The sequence below is a fragment of the Canis lupus genome, chromosome 4, assembly GCF_011100685.1.
Source record: "Canis lupus familiaris isolate Mischka breed German Shepherd chromosome 4, alternate assembly UU_Cfam_GSD_1.0, whole genome shotgun sequence".
Classification (NCBI taxonomy): Eukaryota; Metazoa; Chordata; class Mammalia; order Carnivora; family Canidae; genus Canis; species Canis lupus.
This window is the reverse complement of record NC_049225.1, coordinates 35,573,194-35,579,543: the sequence shown is the minus strand read 5'-3', so window position 1 is coordinate 35,579,543 and position 6,350 is coordinate 35,573,194. Positions and strand designations below refer to the sequence as shown.

The following is a 6,350-nucleotide window of genomic DNA, read 5'->3' as shown; positions in this document are numbered from 1 at the left end:
AATTAAATGAGGTAGAGAAGAGAATGAATATGTTTGGCAACTAAGGAGGAAAAAGCGTCTGGCCGTCTAGTTCTGCAGACAAATTCTTACAAAGCTGCCGACAATGGTATTACGCCTTTTGGGTCCAGTGTTCCAGGGAAATGCCTCAGCAAGATGTCAACTTGACCAAGGTTCATGCTTTCTAAGGAATTCCGGTCAGATCCTAAAATATCGCACTTTGCCTCCTCCTCCCCCACACCACCTAATGGCAAAGGGACTGAACTCTGAGGGGTAATCACAGTCCTGTAAGCATTAGCTGGACTCCAGGGTCTGCCTGCCAACCCCCATGCTTGCTACCATCTGCACCCACGCCCTAAAAAACATAAAAAACAAAACCAACAAACCAAGGGGAAAAGGACAAAAGATTTTGCAGCTTAGGCTCTGACATTCCTTTGTAAAAAGTAACACTCAGGGACGCCTGGGGGCTCAGCGCGCCGCTCAGGGCCGGACCCTGGGGTCCCGGGATTGAGTCCCGCATCGGGCTCCCCACAGGGAGCCTGCTTCTCCCTCTGCCTGTGTCTCTGCCTCTCTCTGTGTCTCTCATGAATAAATAAATAAAATCTTTAAAAAAAAAAAGCCACAGTCAATAAATGGAGGCTCCAGCCTCCGAGTTCCTCAAGCCAAAAAACTTGGCATCCTCACTGATTGCTTTTTCTCCAAACTTCATCTCCTAACTCCTCAAACTCTTTAAGCCCTCCCTTTAAGATTCCCTTAGAATTTGGCCACTTTTCTCCCCCTTCACCTGCTCCTGCTCTGGCTCCAACCACCATGGTCTGGATGAAAGGCAAGAGGTTCCTAACTGCTATCCCCACTCCCCCGCGGGAGCCTCGGCCCAGGTCACGCAGCCCGCGGTCACGGAGCAGGCTGGAGCGAGCGAGTCGGGGTCTGTGCTGCTCGCCCCTGCCCCTACTGCCTTCCGCTCCCATCTTCACACATCCCTCAAGGGGAGCTCGCTAGAGCCCTGCCGCCCAGGCCCAAGCATCCTCGGAGCCCTGGCCCACCCAAGGTGGGACGAGAACAAAGCTTCTCTATAAAGCAGCTTCACTAGCAAAGAATTCCACTGGGAGGGTCCACTGCAAACTTCATAATAAGGAAAATAATAAATGGCTTTTACAAAAACATCTGTCTTTCGTAATCCCTTCTTTCCTATCTGACTCATTTTCTCTCTCCTCCCCTTCCCCCTTCTCTCTCACTCTCGCTCTCACTCTCACTTTTCACTGTAATGATCAGGCAATGTGATGCTAAGCTTCTAAGAAATTAAATATTCAAATTTTAAAACCTGTTGCTTAGCCAGTTGAAACAAAGTTAAACCACAGATGACAGAAGGAACCCACCTGACCTGACCTGACACTTTCTCTCTTTCACTGTCCATATCCTAAAGTATAACCCAGCACCTAGGAGTACTTGCATTAACATTCTTCCCCTAAACCCGTTTACTAGTTTTTAAATTTTCTTAATTTAAAACATTTGTGGGGTGCCTGGGGAGCTCATGATGGAGTGTCTGCCTGCGGCCCAGGGCGGGACCCCGGGGTCCTGGGATCAAGTCCCGCATTGGGGTCCCCACAGGGAGCCTGCTTCTCCCTCTGCCTGTGTGTCTGCCTCTCTCTCTGTCTCTCTCATGAATAAATAAAAATTTTTTTAAATAAAGTATTTGTAATTAAACATTTGATAATGGCACAGGTAAGTCTTAAGAGTCCTGTCCAGGGATCCCTGGGTGGCGCAGCGGTTTGGCGCCTGCCTTTGGCCCAGGGCGCGATCCTGGAGACCCGGGATCGAGTTCCACGTCGGGCTCCCGGTGCATGGAGCCTGCTTCTCCCTCTGCCTATGTCTCTGCTTCTCTCTCTCTGTGTGTGTGACTATCATAAATTAAAAAAAAAAAAAAAAAAAAGAGTCCTGTCCAGTGATGAGTGACAACTGTCTACACCCACGTAACCATCACCCAAAACAAGACATGGCACATCTGCATGGACCTCAGGAAGTTCCCTCCTATTCTTTCTTCAACGGTTTCCCTCCCTCTCCAACCTACAATTATCTTCTGATTTCTATCACCGTATAATAGTTTTGCCTTTTCAGGGACTTCATACAAACCACATAGTATATGTTCATTTATGCCTGGTTTCTCCATACAGTGGTTTTGAGACTCATCTGTGTGGCTAAGTGTTATCAGTTGCTCAGAACTGCAAACACACCACAATTTATCCATTTTCCTGTAGATAGAGATTTTATTGTTTCCAATTTTTAGCTACTAGGAATGAGCCTGCTATGAACACTTTTGAATTCATAATTTTGTGGATATGTTTTCATTTCTCTTCATTAAATACCTAGGAATAGAACTGACAAATCATAGGATAGAAATGTTTGATTTCATTAGAAATTGCCAAATGGCTCCAAAGTAGCTGTACCATTTTCTGCAACCATCAGCAATGTATGGTACCAGTTGTGTCACATTATCCCCACTGCTAAGCATACTTAGTCTTTCCCTTGCTAGTCGTTCTAGAGGGTGCGAAATGGTATCTCACTGTGAGTTTACATTGCTTTATTTCCCTGCTGACTAAGTGATGCTGATGCCTTTGCAAGTGGTTATTGACCATTAGCATGTTCTCCTTTGGAAAGTCATGTCTTTTCCTCATTTTGTTACTAGACTGTTCCTCTTTTGCTCATTTTTCTGTTGGGTTTTTGCAGTTCTTTATACCCCCCAGATACAAGTCCTTACACATAAAAGTGCTAGATATATTTTTCTCCCACTCAATTATTTGATGCTGGACACTTTAACTGTTGATTTTTACTGTATTCATTTAAAGAGTGATGGATTTAGTTTGACACACAGTTGAGTTACTTACAAATCATTTGATACTTTCCAAACATGCTTCCGAGCTTTGTTAGGTCGGTTTAGAGAGGGCTTCAGTCCACGGCTAATTTAACCTCAGTTCAAGATGTCCAGCCAATGTCCATGTATGAAACAGTCTCTCCTCTGCACCTAGTACATACACACACTATTCCAAGCCCCTGGAATTGTTCAGTGTGCTGATTTCAGGGTGGCTTTCCCCAGTTAGGTGGGGTTTCATATTTTGCATATGCAGATGAGTATTCAACAAAAGATTCTAGAAGAAGACCCTCCTATAGATCTATAAGTTCTATGGATCTTTCTTTCTTTCTTTCTTTTTTTCTTTCTTTCTTTCTTTCTTTCTTTCTTTCTTTCTTTCTTTCTTTCTTTCTTTTTTTTTTTTTTTTTGATTTTATTTATTTATTTATGAGAGACACAGATACAGAGAGAGGCAGAGACACAGACAGAGGAGAAGCAGGCTCCACGCAGGAAGCCTGATGCAGGACTCCAGGATCACACCCTGGCCGAAGGCAGGTGCCAAACCACTGAGACACCCAGGGATCCCCTGGATTTCTGTGTAGTACCCACTGCTCTGGTCTTTTTAATCCTACAAATTCTAGTTGCCTTAGCTTCTCTAAACTCTCCTGGGCTAGTTTTGGGTTTCCCTACTCTGTGCTGCAATCTAGAAAGTGCCTATAGGCAGTGTGCTGGGGCACCTACAGTGCGCATGTCATTTATCTCAAGGATCACCAATGTCTGAAAGCAGCTGTTTCATATATTTTAATCCTGTTTTTCAGTTTACAATAGAAGGGCAATCTTCAAGGCGGTTAATCCTACACGGGAAGATGTACCACTTTCATAGAATCCCTCTTGTGGTATGTTATTCAACCTACTTAGGGCTTGCTGACCTCTTAACTCTGTGAATTGAGGTCTTTCATTGATTTTAGAAGTTCTTGACCACAGTCTCAAGAATGTCTGCTACCACTTTTCTTTCTAAAACTCCAAATTCACACACATTAGAGCGACACCCCCATAGGTGGAGCTCATTTCTCCCTCTCCCCTCCTCTCTGCTCTCATTTGCCACGTTGGATAACTGCCATCGACAAGGCTCCACATTCATTGATCCTATCTTATGACATTTAAGAAGCTTTAAGCCCATGTGTAAACCCAATCTTCACTTCTAATATTGTATTTTTCATTTCTAGTATTTCTATTTAGTTCTGTGGTAAAGTTCCGAGACTCTGCTAAAAATCCCCATCTTCTCATGCATGTTGTCCACCTTTACCATTAGATCCTCCAGCATTCTGTTTTTCAAAGTTCTCTTTAAGTCTCTATCTGATAATTCCACCATCCGGATCACCTCTGGCTCTCCCTCTCCTGGCTATTTCCTCTCCTAACACTTGGTCACATTTTCTTGCTTTTTCTTCTGTCTTGTAATTTTTATCATAGCCCAAACATTCCGTATAAAAATACATTCATGATTGAAGTAATATTCCACTTCTAGAAAGAGACATGGCGGGGGGATACCTGGATGGCTCAGCGGTTTAGCGCCTGCCTTTGGCCCAGGGCGCGATCCTGGAGTCCCGGGATCGAGTCCCGGGTCGGGCTCTCTGCATGGAGCCTGCTTCTCCCTCTGCCTGTGTCTCTGCCTCTCACTCTCTCTCTCTATGTCTATCATGAATAAATAAATAAATAAATCTTAAAAAAAAAAAAAAAGGAAGGAAAGGAAAGGAAAGGAAAGGAAAGGAAAGGAAAGGAAAGGAAGGAAGGACAGATGAACGAAAGAAAGAAAGAAAGAAAGAAAGAAAGAAAGAAAGAAAGAAAGAAAGAAAGAAAGAAAGAAAGAAAGGGAGAGACATGGCCCTTCTGTCAGGCCACTGGAATGGGGTCTGGGTCAGTCTTATCTATAATTAATCTGGGTCTTGGCTTTAATACAGCTTTAGTTTGATGCAGTCTATCACTGGCTTCAAATATTTAGAGGGTGGGAATCAGGACTTTTGCTAGAGCAGGGTCCGGGATCCAAGCCCAGGTAGGATTCCAGAGATCTGCTTGTGCTTCTCAGCTAAGCCATGGGCTTTCAAAACTGTGGGAGTGCTTGATATGTACACTGTGACTGAACAACTAAGTAAACAGATGGCAGATGGTGTGAGCCAGCTTTCTCACTACTAGAATAAGAGTTTACAGATAAACAAGGGGAGGAATTTAGAATGATCTATGTGGCAACAGATTTGAGTTGGACGTGTCAGTATGAACTCATATTTAGCTTAATATAGATATAGATGGGTACATACAGAAATATTTATAGAATGTGTATAGATACAGATTAATGCACCTACAGTTCCTGGCTCTGTCAGCTGAGAGGGCCTACAAGCACAACATCTCAGTAGCAACAAGCACACCTAACACCTAGATCTTGGTTTCCCCATTCTCTATTCTCCAAGGAACCAGGGCTCCTTGGAGAAATAGCTGACTACAGGACTGTGGCAGGAAATGTACAAATAAACCTGGAGCATCACGCAGAGCCAGAAGAAAGAAAGTGCTTGCTCTCCCTCGCCCTCGCTCTCTCCCTCTCTCTCTCACACACACACACAATTTGATGGGGTTATGTCAAAGAGACATGAGAGCCAACTGAAAGCTCCCAATGGTCAAAGGTGGAACAAGTTCACCAAGAAAATAAATAAAGTAGTAACTGGATTATAACCTCAAGTATAAAATAAATATCCATGAGTCCATACTGTTAAATAAAATAACTGACTAAGTAAATAAATGAGGGAAAAGAGACAAATTTCCTGCACGGGAGAATTCCAGGTAATTTATGTAGATTCTCCACCCTTATGGACGGAGAGCATAACTACCCACTTCTTAAGTGTGGGCTTGAAATAAGTGACTTCCTGCCACAGACTGCAGTATGGAAACAGAGAAAACGAGAGTAACTTACAGTGGAGAAGCTCGAAAACCACTACCTCGACCAGGTGATCAAGCTCAACACCAACATTGATAAGTCCTGTACCCTTAATATGTTGAAAATGGCAAATAGCCTCTATGGTCTTCCTCCTCCAAACCTAAAATCCTAATCATGAGAAAAATATGAAACAAATACTAATAGAGGGACATTCTACAAAACTCCTCAACAATACTCCTCGAAACTGTCTAGGTCATCAAAACAAGGGAAGTCTGAGAAACTGCCACAGCCCAGAGGAGCCTAAAGAGACATGACAACTAAATGAAATATGGAACCCTGGATGAGATCTTGGAACAGACAGAGGACATTAGGTAAAATCAAAGAACATCTGAATAAAGTATGGACATTAGTTAAAAATGATGTATCAGGACGCCTGGGTGGCTGGCTCAGCAGTTGAGCGTCTGCCTTCAGCTCAGGGTGTGACCCCGGGGTCCCGAGATCGAGTCCCACATTGGGCCCCCTGCAGGGAGCCTGCTGCTCCCTCTGCCTCTCTCTGTGTGTCTCAATACATAAAATTTTTTTTAA

General features: G+C 43.8%; 1 protein-coding gene across 9 annotated transcripts in view; it reads right to left on the bottom strand.

Annotated features, from left to right (window-relative positions):
• The window catches only part of SHLD2 (shieldin complex subunit 2), a 77,517-nt gene that overhangs the window by 42,403 nt on the left and 28,764 nt on the right, over nucleotides 1-6,350 (bottom strand). The window lies entirely within an intron of this gene.